The sequence below is a fragment of the Arachis ipaensis genome, chromosome B6 (genome assembly GCF_059453495.1).
Source record: "Arachis ipaensis isolate K30076 ecotype BB chromosome B6, ASM5945349v1, whole genome shotgun sequence".
NCBI classification, from domain to species: Eukaryota; Viridiplantae; Streptophyta; class Magnoliopsida; order Fabales; family Fabaceae; genus Arachis; species Arachis ipaensis.
The window spans coordinates 2,934,817-2,948,826 of NC_142441.1; the positions used below are offsets into that span (position 1 = coordinate 2,934,817).

The window sequence follows — 14,010 nt, forward strand, 5'->3', positions numbered from 1 at the left end:
AAATCTTTTTAATTTATCTTTCAAATCTTTTTCAAACAAATCTCTTTCAATCATATCTTTGCAATCATATCTTTTTCAAAAATCAAATCTTTTCAAGTTGTTTACCAATCATATCTTTTTAATTCATATCTTTTTCAAATCACATCTTTTTAAAATTCTAATTTCAAAATCTCTTTCTAACTTCTTATCTTTTTTAAATTTATTTCTTATCTTTTTCAAAACCTAACCACTTTTTCACTCTCAATTTTCGAAAATTGCCTTCCCATTTTTCAAAATATTTTTAATTAACTAATTGTTTTAAATTTTCAATTTAATTTTATTTTTCTTCTTAGTTTTCGAATTTTAAATAAATAAAATAAAAACAAAAATATTTTTCTTTTCTTTTTAATTATTTTCGAATTTTTCTCTTCTCCTTCTTCTATTCTTCTCTTCTTCTACTCACATAAAGGAATCCCTATACTGTGACATAGAGGATTCCATATTTTCTTTGTTATTCCCTTCTTTTTCATATGAGCAGGAGCAAGGACAAGAACATTCTTGTTGAAGCAGATCCTGAACCTAAAAGGACTCTGAAGAGGAAACTAAGAGAAGCTAAAATACATCAATCCAGAGACAACCTTACAGGAATTTTCGAACAGAAAGACGAGATGGCAGCCGAAAATAATAACAATGCAAGGAGGATGCTTGGTGATTATACTACACCTACTTCCAAGTTTGATGGAAGAAGCATCTCAATCCCTGCCATTGGAGCAAACAATTTTGAGCTGAAACCTCAATTAGTTGCTCTAATGCAACAGAACTACAAATTCCATGGACTTCCATCAGAAGATCCCTATCAGTTTTTAACTGAGTTCTTGCAGATCTGTGAGACTGTTAAGACTAATGGAGTAGATCCTGAAGTCTACAGGCTCATGCTTTTCCCTTTTGCTGTAAGAGACAGAGCTAGAACATGGTTGGACTCTCAACCTAAGGATAGCCTGAACTCTTGGGATAAGCTGGTCACGGCTTTCTTAGCCAAGTTCTTTCCTCCTCAAAAGCTTAGCAAACTTAGAGTGGATGTTCAAACCTTTAGACAGAAAGAAGGTGAATCCCTCTATGAAGCTTGGGAGAGATACAAGCAACTGACCAAAAAGTGTCCTTCTGACATGCTTTCAGAATGGACCATCTTGGATATATTCTATGATGGTCTATCTGAATTAGCTAAGATGTCACTGGATACTTCTGCAGGTGGATCCATTCACCTAAAGAAAATGCCAGCAGAAGCTCAGGAACTCATTGACATGGTTGCTAACAACCAATTCATGTACACTTCTGAGAGGAATCCTGTAAGTAATGGGACGCCTCAGAAGAAGGGAGTTCTTGAAATTGATACTCTGAATGCCATATTGGCTCAGAACAAAATATTGACTCAGCAAGTCAGTATGATTTCTCAGAGTCTGATTGGATTGCATGCTGCATCCAACACTACTCAAGAGGCATCTTCTGAAGAAGAAGCTTATGATCCTGAGAACCCTGTAATAGCAGAGGTGAATTACATGGGTGAACCCTATGGGAACACCTATAACCCCTCATGGAGAAATCATCCAAATTTCTCATGGAAGGATTAACAAAATCCTCAACAAGGCTTTAACAATGGTGGAAGAAACAGGTTTAACAACAACAAGCCTTTTCCATATTCCACTCAGCAACAGACAGAGAATTCTGAGCAGAATTAGCAAATGTAGTCTCTGATCTATCTAAGGCCACTTTGAGTTTCATGAATGAAACAAGGTCCTCCATTAGAAATTTGGAGGCACAAGTGAGCCAGCTGAGTAAAATGGTCACTGAAACTCTTCCTAGTACTCTCCCAAGCAATACAGAAGAAAATCCAAAGAGAGAATGTAAAGCCATTGACTTAACCATCATGGCCAAACCTGCAAGGGAGGAGGAGGACGTGAATGAGGACTACCTTGTGTTCAAGACTCAAGGTTCTCCTTCTGTAACCATGGAGAGGAAGCATGAAAAGCTTCTCTCAATGCAGAGTCAACCAGAGCCCCCACAGTCAAACTCTAAGTTTGGTGTTGGGAGGCCTCAGCCAAACTCTAAGTTTGGTGTTGAATCCTCACATCCAAACTCTAAGTTTGGTGTTGGGAGTCTACAACATTGACCTGATCACCTGTGTGGCTCCGTGAGAGCCCACTGTCAAGCTATTGACACTAAAGAAGCGCTTGTTGGGAGGCAACCCAATTTTTATTTATCTAATTTTATTTTTATTTTTATTTTTATTGTTCTTTCATGTTTTATTAGGTTCATGATCATGTGGAGTCACAAAATAAATACAAAAATTAAAAATAGAATCAAAAACAGCAGAAGAAAAATCACACCCTGGAGGAAGGACATACTGGCGTTTAAACGCCAGTAAGGAGCATCTGGCTGGCGTTCAACGCCAGAACAGAGCATGGATCTGGCGTTCAATGCCAGAAACATGCTGCACATGGGCGTTGAACGCCCAGAACAAGCATCACTTCGGCATTTAAACACCAGAATTGCATGCAAAGGCGTTTTACACGCCTAATTGGTGCAGGGATGTAAATCCTTGACACCTCAGGATCTGTAAACCCCACAGGATCCACACCTACCTCCACTCATATTCCCCCCCCCTCTTTCTCAACATTCATCCTACCTTCCTATAACACTCTTCGCCTAAAACCATCATACAACCCACCTACACCCACCCACTCAAATTCAAACCATCAACACACCTCCATCTCTTCTTCTTCTCATCTTTTCTTTCTTCTTTTGCTCGAAAACGAGCAAACATTTTAAGTTTGGTGTGGAAAAAGCATTGCCTTTTTTTCCATAACCACTAATGCCTCAAGGGATGCACTTCCCTCCACAAAACTATTGGGAGCAATTCAACACTCCCCTTGGAGAATTAAGTTCCAACATGGGACAACTAAGGATGGAGCACCAAGAGCACTCCATCATCCTCCATGAAATTAGAGAAGATCAAAGAGCTATGAGGGAGGAACAACAAAGACAAGGAAGAGACATAGAGGAGCTCAAGAGCACCATTGGTTCTTTAAGAAGAGGAAGACGCCACCCTCACTAAGGTGGACTCCTTCCTTAATCTCCTTGTTCTTATTTTCCTATTTTTCAATTTTTGAGCTTTATGTTTTATTTATCTTTGTGTCTTTACAATATGATCATTAGTATTTAAGTGTCTATGTCTTAAAGCTATGAATAATTCCATGAATCTTTCACCTCTCTTAAATGAAAAATGTTTTAATTACAAAAGAACAAGAAGTACATGAATTTCGAATTTATCCTTGAAATTAGTTTAATTATTTTGATGTGGTGACAATACTTTTTGTTTTCTGAATGAATGCTTGAACAGTGCATATGTCTTTTGAATTTGTTGTTTATGAATGTTAAATATGTTGGCTCTTGAAGAATGATGAAAAAAGGAGAAATGTTATTTGATGATCTGAAAAATCATAAAAATGATTCTTGAAGCAAGAAAAAGCAGTGAATACAAAAGCTTGCAAAAAAAAAAAGAGAGAAAGAAAAAGAAAAAGCAAGCAGAAAAAGCCAATAGCCCTTAAAACCAAAAGGCAAGGGTAATAAAAAGGATCCAAGGCTTTGAGCATCAGTGGATAGGAGGGCCTAAAGGAATAAAATCCTGGCCTAAGCGGCTAAACCAAGCTGTCCCTAACCATGTGCTTGTGGCGTGAAGGTGTCAAGTAAAAACTTGAGACTGAGCGGTTAAAGTCGAGGTCCAAAGCAAAAGAAGAGTGTGCTTAAGAACCCTGGACACCTCTAATTGGGGACTTTAGCAAAGCTGAGTCACAATCTAAAAAGGTTCACCCAGTTATGTGTCTGTGGCATGTATGTATCCGGTGGTAATACTGGAAAACAGAGTGCTTAGGGCCACGGCCAAGACTCATAAAGTAGTTGTGTTCAAGAATCAACATACTGAACTAGGAAAATCAATAACACTATCTGAACTCTGAGTTCCTATAGAAGCCAATCATTCTGAACTTCAATGGATAAAGTGAGATGCCAAAACTATTCAAGAGGCAAAAAGCTACAAGTCCCGCTCATCTTATTGGAGCTAAGTTTCATTGATAGTTTTGAATTCATAGTATATTCTCTTCTTTTTATCCTATTTGATTTTTAGTTGCTTGGGGACAAGCAACAATTTAAGTTTGGTATTGTGATGAGCGGATAATTTATACGCTTTTTGGCATTATTTTTAGTATGTTTTTAGTAGGATCTAGTTACTTTTAGGGATGTTTTTACTATTTTTTATGCTAAATTCACATTTCTGGACTTTACTATGAGTTTGTGTGTTTTTCTGTGATTTCAGGTATTTTCTGGCTGAAATTGAGGGACTTGAGCAAAAATCAAATTCAGAGGTTGAAGAAGGACTGCAGATGCTGTTGGATTCTGACCTCCCTGCACTCGAAATGAATTTTATGGAGCTACAGAACTCCAAATGGCGCGCTCTTAATGGCGTTGGAAAGTAGACTTCCAGGGCTTTCCAGCAATATATAATAGTCCATACTTTGCCCGAGTTTAGATGATGCAAACTGGCGTTGAACTCCAGTTCCATGTTGCAGTCTAGCGTTCAGCGCCAGAAACAAGTTGCAAAGTGGAGTTCAACGCCAAAAACACGTTACAACTTGGCATTCAACTCCAAAAGAAGCCTCTACACGTGTAAACTTCAGACTCAGCCCAAGCACACACCAAAGTGGGCCCCGGAAGTGGATTTATGCATCAATTACTTACTTCTGTAAATCCTAGTAGCTAGTCTAGTATAAATAGGACTTTTTACTATTGTATTAGACATCTTTGGATTACCTTTGATCCTTTGATCACGTTTTGGAGGCTGGCCTCTCGGCCATGCCTAGACCTTTCACTTATGTATTTTCAACGGTAGAGTTTCTACACACCATAGATTAAGGTGCGGAGCTCTGCTGTTCCTCATGAATTAATGCAAAGTACTATTGTTTTTCTCTTCAATTCAAGCTTATTCCAATTCTAAGATATCCATTCGCACCCAAGAACATGATGAATGTGATGATTATGTGACGCTCATCATCATTCTCACTTATGAACGCGTGCTTGACAAACACTTCCGTTCTACATGCAAACAAGCTAGAATGCATATCTCTTAGATATCTAATACAGAGGACCGAGTCCGAGATATTAGAATCTTCGTGGTATAAGCTAGATTGATGGCGGCATTCATGAGAATCCGAAAAGTCTAAACCTTGTCTGTGGTATTTCGAGTAGGATTCAGGGATTGAATGACTGTGACGAGTTTCAAACTCGCGAGTGCTGGGCGTAGTGACAGATGCAAAAGGATAGTAAATCCTATTCCAGTATGATCGAGAACCAACAGATGATTAGTCATGCAGTGACAGCGCATTGAACCATTTTCACAGAGAGGATGGGATGTAGCCATTGACAACGGTGATGCCCTACATAAAGCTTGCCATGGAAAGGAGTAAGAAGGATTGAAGGAAGGCAGTAGGAAAGCAGAGATCCGACAGCAACAGCACCTCCATACGCTTATCTGAAATTTCTGCCAATGATTTACATAAGTATCTCTATCCTATTTTATTTATTTTCATCCACTATAATTTCTTAATACATTTGAATCCGCCTGACTGAGATTTACAAGATGACCATAGCTTGCTTCATACCAACAATGTCCGTGGGATCGACCCTTACTCACGTAAGGTATTACTTGGACGACCAGTGCACTTGCTGGTCAGCTACACGGAGTTGTGACAAATTATAAATTAATATTAGAGCACCAATTTTTTGGAGCCATTACCAGGGATCACAATTTCGCGTACCAACTTGTCCATAAAATTCAACATTCTCTTATCAACCCAAGTTCCCACAATTCCCCACACTTAGTTAATATACAATCTCTATCTTACGCTAACCAAAGATTCAATACGATAATTAATTATTTTTTCGCTTAAGGCTAGTGATGTGGTAAAATACAGAACAAATGGGTGTTAAAAGGCTCAAAGTGGCAAACAAGGGTGATTGAAGTGGTAGGCTATTTGGGATAAGTGAGCTAATAACAATTAATGGTCTCAATCATATGCAAGCATGAAAATACACTAAATAATGGACGTATAGAATGGAACAAATTATAGATTACAATCATAGGGATGAAAACACATAGAAATAAAAGTATTATGGTTAAATAATGCAACCATATAATTAAGCTCAAAACTCACGAGTTGTGTGTTCATAGCTCATATCCATGTTCCACTACCTATATCTGTCATGCAAGCTACTAAGAAGTTTCAACTTCATTTAATGTGAGTCAATCTATGATTGCCTGCTTTAAGAAAATGATATATTCCTTGAAAATTTATCAATTGACCAACATCCATTATTATATATATACTAAATGATATGTTGTGAATATGACAAAAAAACTAAAATATTTTAGTTTATCCCTATTTTCGATCAAACTAAGTGCTCATATGTGAAGGGGTAAACCAAACTTAATAATCTATATTTTTTCATATCACAACTAATAGACTAAAAGTGTAATCTGAGCTAAATATATATATATATATATATATATATATATATACACAGCTCAAAGTGCAAAATGCAACCAAGTGAAAATAAATAAGAGTACAATAGAGTAGAAATGTCCAAATACCAAGAGAAAAATAAAACAAAATAAAGAAAAAATAAGATAAAAAGGTCTGAAATAGTTCACAAAATGTAATCAATGCCAGAGATGGCAACCTCCCCACACTTACATAATAGCATCGTCCTTGATGCTCAATCAAGTTAGGTGTGAAGAGTCATCATCTCCGGAAGGCTGTGCTGTGGGCTCTGTAAGTGCTGGTGGCTGGGCTGGTGGCACTATAAACTGTGTAGTCGGGGGCTCTTCATGCTGTGTATACTGCTCATCTGTTGGCTAGGCCTGTTGCGACTGCTCCTCTGCCCGGGCCTCAGCCTGGTGCTCATCCACCTGCTACTCATCTTCCTCCTCCTCAGAATGCTCTGATGGTGTGTCAGGATCGGAGGGGATGTCAGTGTGTCCTGATCTCATCATCAACTTCAAATGCTCATAGCGTCGCTTATTGCGACGCTCTATCTGATCAAGGCGCCTAAAGAGGCGATGCACCAAGTGGTAGATAGGCTGAGAGGCAGGTGATGGTGCTGGGGGAGTAGATGGGGCTGCAGAAGCTGAAGGTGCGGCTGAAGATGTGGCGACATCAGTAGGGGCGGTAATGGCAGGGACTCTGTGGCCTAGAGGACCGAACCGCTTGCCGTGCGGTATGATCTTCCTGCAGTCGGTAGCTGGTGGTCTCTGGTCCTCTGGCTCCCAAGGGACTGCAACTCGGTGAGCCAGCTGGGTGATCAGGTATGGAAATGAGAGGGTACCTCGGACATGTACTCTGGCCATATACTGCCGGATAAACCGAGGAAGGTATAGCTCCTTGCCTTCCATAACGCACTAGATGAGAATGATCATAGCGGCTGGCACCTCAGACTCGTGAGTGCTAGACATAACATAGTTGCTCAGCATCTGTTGCCATAGCCTAGCCTCATCATTAAGATAAATGATCTTGTTGCCTCTGGGAGTGACTTTGGACTTCCTCATAGCCCAAGGAGCATCAGGATCTATGGCTATGGTACGTTTGACCACATCCCAATCAAAGCTCAAAGTATTAATGGATTCCACAGCCTTTTGATAACCATCCGAACCATCTGGTTTAGGCTGGAAATGGAGGATGTCCTCAATCGCCTCCTCAGTGACCAAAATTTGCTTCCCTCTGAGATGAATAGCATCAAGGGTCGTCTTGTAGTAGTTGCAGTAGAATTCACGGACCCAAGATGCGTTTACTTCAGTCAGATTCCTCTCCAAAAACATCCAACCCCGCTGTTTGATTTGCTCCTCAGTGTATTGTTTTAATTTATCAGGGATTTTGAGGGTCTTTTCCACATGTAGATGCCTCTTTTCTGCGAAGATTGGGAATTTGAGTTTGCAGTAGAGGTTTGCAAATTTGATCGGGTCATTGGCCTGTGCGGCCTGATCGGCTTTTTTTTGTGGGCTAAAGTTCTTTTCCTTCCAAGAATCATCAAAAAGAATATCCGTTAGAGAAACGGATGACTGGCCCCTTTTTCTCTTACCGGTAGTGACCTTAGCCTTACCCTTTCTTTGCGGGTCAGACATCCTGAAAACAGATATTCCAACATACAATATATCAGGCTAAAGCAAGGAAACAGAGAAACAGATAATATGCAGCAGCATATGCAGTGGATAGGCAAAGGAGGAATGAAAACTAAAGCAAGTAATGAGGCACGAAGAGGTAAAATCTCATACTGAAAGAAATTTAGGATCCAGAGAAACAATCATAAATTGTAATCCAAGAGTGTAACAGTGAAGTACAGAATGCTTGTTGGTTAAGAAATAACAAATAACATGCCAGGAAAGTGATGAAAAGAGTTAGCGTGGAAAAGTGTGAAAATGAAAAAGAAAAGTGAAAATGTCAGTTTAGTTAAAACTTAGAGAAGTGGGTTAGGATTAGTGACATGTCAATGTAATTTCTAATTAAGAAAAGTGCAAAAAGTTTTAGAAACAAGCAAGCTCACATTCAAGCATACAAACAGATTATTGATGATAATTCATGTAAAGCAAGAAGCATAAAAAGGGAATACGGTCATCAACAATGCACGTCAAATGAAAAGGGAACCAAAATGAGAGGGAATACTAGCCCAGCAACTCATGAAGTGGCTGTGGTGTGAACCATATAAATCACAATTTCAAAAAACACCAAAGTCAATTCATAAGTGGAAGATGGGGAAAAACAGGTTTCAAAATAATTGGGCAGCATTTCGGCAGTAAAAGGGACGTTCCCGAAAAATCAAACAAGCAGCAAAACTCATATGAAGTTTAGTATTATGGCAAATAGCATGAAGAACAAGGTAATTCATATAGTTTAGGCATTATAAAGCAAAACAGAACAGGTAGATTTAGAAGAATCTATCAAAAGGGGTAATCAAGCAGTGATAAGCAGTGATGCAATTAACAGGAAGCTGTATTTGAGAAAGGGGAATCAGGGGTGAACCATGGCACTTATGTAGTAAAAATTAGTCAACAAGGTCCTAATTGACTCAGAATTTCGTCAGTTAGTACTCGGAGTCTAGCAATGACGAATGCATAGAAGAGGGAACCAAAGTAAAGTGGAAGCTGACTAATTGACTTAAGAATTGATCTTGGTATGAGTTAAATAAGTTTCAAATCCAAAAGTGCCAAGCTCAATTCCTAAGTTGCCAGTTCAATAACAATATATTTTCTAAAAATTTTGGCAGCATGCCGGCTATAAATTGAACGTCCCCGGGTAATAAACAGCAGCAGAAATTCAGTTCATATGACATTTAGAGTAATATATAAAAGAGTAGCAATTAGCAAGTCACATGAATTCAGAAAAACAAATTCAATCTGTAGCAGGAAATGCAATTCAGGTGGAATAATGTCAAAATAGCATTGAATAGTAATGAATAGCATATTAGCAGCATCAACAGTAAAGCAGTTTTAAAATTGTAAAACAGGTAAAGCAAGCAGCAAGAACGGCGTAATTATCAGACCTAAATCCACTAACCACATCCTAGCTACTTAACCACCTAGAATCCACTATGAACATGCATTTCTAACTATCCTAAATTCTAACAAAATGTAACTAAGCTAATTAACTTAATTTAACAGAAGGAGAATTTGAAATGCAGAGATGGAAGCAGGGAAACTGATGAGCGGATAATTTATACGCTTTTTGACATTGTCTTTAGTATGTTTTTAGTAGGATCTAGTTACTTTTAGGGATGTTTTTAATAGATTTTGTGTTAAATTCACATTTCTGGACTTTACTATGAGTTTGTGTGTTTTTCTGTGATTTCAGGTATTTTCTGGCTGAAATTGAGGGACTTGAGCAGAAATCAGATTTAGAGGTTGAAAAAGGACTGCTGATGCTGTTGGATTCTGACCTCCCTGCACTCAAAGTGGATTTTCTGGAGCTACAGAACTCGAAATGGCGCGCTTCCAATTGCGTTGGAAAGTAGACATCCAGGGCTTTCCAGCAATATATAATAATCCATACTTTGGCCAAGAATTGACGACGTAAACTGGCGTTCAACGCCAGCCTTCTGCCCAAATCTGGAGTCCAGCGCCAGAAAAGGATCCAGAACCAGAGTTGAACGCCCAAACTGGCACAGAAACTGGCGTTCAACTCCACAAATGGCCTCTGCACGTGCTACACTCAGGCTCAGCCCAAACACACACCAAGTGGGCCCAGGAAGTGGATTTATGCATCAATTACTTACTCATGTAAACCCTAGTGACTAGTTTATTATAAATAGGACCTCTTACTATTGTATTAGGCATCTTTGAACGCATTGTTCTTAGACCATAGGGGCTGGCCACACGGCCATGCCTGGACCTTCACTTATGTATTTTCATACGGTAGAGTTTCTACACTCCATAGATTAAGGTGTGGAGCTCTGCTGTTCCTCAAAGATTAATGCAAAGTACTTCTGTTTTCTATTCAATTCTTCTTATTTCTCTTCTAAGATATCTATTCGCACCCAAGAACATGATGAAGGTGATGATTATGTGTGACGCTCATCATCCTTCTCCCTTATGAACGCGTGCCTGACAAACACTTCCGTTCTACATGAATTAAGCTAGAATGAGTATCTCTTAGATCTCCTAACCAGAATCTTCGTGGCGTAAGCTAGAATGATGGCGGCATTCAAGAGAATCCGGAAAGTCTAAACCTTGTCTATGGTATTCTGAGTAGGATTCAATGATTGAATGACTGTGACGAGCTCCTGACTCGCGATTGCAGGGCGTTAGTGACAGACGCAAAAGGATAGTAAATCCTATTCCAGCATGATCGAGAACCGACAGATGAATAGCCGTGCCGTGACAGGGTGCGTGAGCATATGATTCACTGAGAGGATAAGATGAAGCCATTGACAAGGGTGATGCCTCCAGACGATTAGCCGTGCCGTGACAGGGCATTGGATCATTTTCCCGTGAGATGACCGAAAGTAGCCATTGACAGTGGTGATGTATCACATAAAGCCAGCCATGGAAAGGAGTAAGACTGATTGGATGAAGATAGCAGGAAAGCAGAGGTTCAGAGGAACGAAAAGCATCTCCATTCGCTTATCTGAAATTCCTACCTATGATTTACATAAGTATCTCTATCCCTTTTATTGTTTATTTTAATCTAATCAAGTATCCTGTTTAAATCCGCCTGACTGAGATTTACAAGGTGACCATAGCTTGCTTCATACCAACAATCTCTGTGGATTCGACCCTTACTCACGTAAGGTTTATTACTTGGACGACTCAGTACACTTGCTGGTTAGTTGAACGGAGTTGTGTCCACACATAGAGCCACAATGAGGATTCAATACAATTATATATTGTTAATCTCACACAAGTACAAAGAACATGGAACACAATTTCGTCCACCAAGTTTTTGGCGCCGTTGCCGGGGATTGTTCAAGTTTGGACAACTGACGGTTCATCTTGTTGCTCAGATTAGGTAATTTTCTTTTTGTTTTCTTTTCAAAAATTTTTTCAAAAATCTTTCAAAATTTTCTCCTTTGTTTTCGAAAAAATTAAAAAAAAATAATAAAATAAAAATGTTTTCAAAAATAAATTATTCTATGGCTCAAAATTTTTAAAGAATGAATTCTAGTGTTTCATGAAATATGTTGAATCATATCTGGCTGTAAAGCCATACCCAAACTACTTTGGGATTGGTATTCAACTAATCACTTCAGCCCATGTAATTATATGTTGCATCCTGGCTGGCTGTAAAGCCATGTCTAAATTTAATTGGACTGAGGCAGCAATTTGTTATCAAGAGCAAGCTAGTTGGGGTTAATCCACCTGCTACTGTTTCTGATTTACATACTAAAGCTTGGCTGGCTATTAAGCCATGCCTGACCCTTTGATTGGAGCTTTAGAGCATAAGATTCCTGGAATTCATATTAAAAATTTTGAATCCTTATTTCTCTTTTTTTTCATATAATTTTCGAAAAAATATAAAATAAAAATTCAAAAAAAATCAATCAAAAATATTTTGTGTTTCTTGTTTGAGTCTTGAGTCATATCATAAGTTTGGTGTCACTTGCATATGCATCTTGCATTTTTTTTTCGAAAATATCATGCATTCATAGTGTTCTTCATGATCTTCAAGTTGTTCTTGGTAAGTCTTCTTGTTTGATCTTGATGATTTTTTGTTTTGTGTCTTTTCATGTTTATCATATGCATTCTTGAATTCTTAGTGCGTAAGCATTAAAGAATTCTGAGTTTGGTGTCTTGCATGTTTTCTTTGCATTAAAAATTTTTAAAAAAATTGTGTCTATGATGTTCATCTTGACATTCATGGTGTTCTTGGTGTTCATCTTGACATTCATATCATTCTTGCATGCATTCATTGTTTTGATCTAAAAATTTCATGCATTGCATAATTTTCATGTTTTTCTCTTGCATCATAAAAATTCAAAAATCAAAAAAAAAATATCTTTCCCTTTTTTCTCTCATCAAATTCGAAAATTTGAGTTGACTTTTTCAAAAATTTTTTAAAAATCAAGTTGTTGCCAATGAGTCAAATCAAATTTTCAATTTGAAAATCTTATCTTTTTCAAAATCTTTTTCAAAAATCAAATCTTTTTCAATTTTCTTAGTTATTTTCGAAAATTCCAAAAATCTTTTTCTTATTTTTATATAAAATTTTCGAAAATAACTAATCAATTAATGTTTTGATTCAAAAATTTGAAGTTTGTTACTTGCTTGTTAAGAAAGATTCAAACTTTAAGTTCTAGAATCATATCTTGTGATTTCTTATGAATCAAGTCATTAATTGAGATTTTAAAAATCAAATCTTTTTCAAAACTAATTTCTATCATATCTTTTCAAAAATATCTTCTTATCTTATCTTTTTCAAAAATATCTTTTCAAAATATCTTTTCTAACCTCCTAACTTCTTACCTTTTCAAAATTTGTTTCAACTAACTAACTAACTTTTTGTTTGTTTCTTAACTTTTTCAAAACCACCTAACTAACTCTCTCTCTCTCAATTTTCGAAAATATCTTCCCTCTTTTTCAAAAATTTCTTTTTAATTAACTAATTATTTTTATTTTTTATTTTTGAATTCAAAAATTTTTGAAAAATACTAACTAATTTTCAAAAAACCAATTATCAAAAATCACTAACTCTTTTTCAAAATAATTTTCGAAAATTATTCCTCCCCCATCTCATTCTATTTATTCATTCATATCCTAACATCTCATCTCACATTCCAATCCTCACAGTTGTGTTTCTTCCTTTACATCACCCCCTCTTCTTCTACTTACAAAGGGATCCCTATACTGTGGTATAAAGGATCTCTATTATTATTATCATTTTTCTGGCCATTCTTCCTTGTCATATGAGCAGGAGCAAGGATAAGAACATTCTTGTGGAAGCAGATCCAGAACCTAAAAGAACTCTGAAGAGAAAATTAAGAGAAGCTAAAATACAACAATCCAGAGATAACCTTTCAGAAATTTTCGAACAGGCAGAGGAGATGGCAGGCGAAAATAATAATAATGCAAGGAGGATGCTTGGTGACTTTACTGCACCTAATTCCAATTTACATGGAAGAAGCATCTCCATTCCTGCCATTGGAGCAAACAACTTTGAGCTGAAACCTCAATTAGTTTCTCTGATGCAGCAGAACTGCAAGTTTCATGGACTTCCATCTGAAGATCCTTTTCAGTTCTTAACTGAATTCTTGCAGATATGTGATACTGTTAAGACTAATGGAATAGATCCTGAAGTCTACAGGCTCATGCTTTTCCCTTTTGCTGTAAGAGACAGAGCTAGATTATGGTTGGATTCTCAACCTAAAGACAGCCTGAACTCTTGGGATAAGCTGGTCATGGCTTTCTTAGCCAAGTACTTTCCTCCTCAAAAGCTGAGC

At 37.6% G+C, this 14,010-nt stretch overlaps 1 non-coding gene across 1 annotated transcript; it reads right to left on the minus strand.

The window, feature by feature from the left end:
• Positions 1-1,043: 1,043 nt before the first annotated feature.
• Positions 1,044-1,151, minus strand: LOC148554422 (small nucleolar RNA R71). The gene has a single exon (XR_015887038.1). It is a non-coding gene; the product is annotated as a small nucleolar RNA R71 (small nucleolar RNA).
• Positions 1,152-14,010: the final 12,859 nt, after the last annotated feature.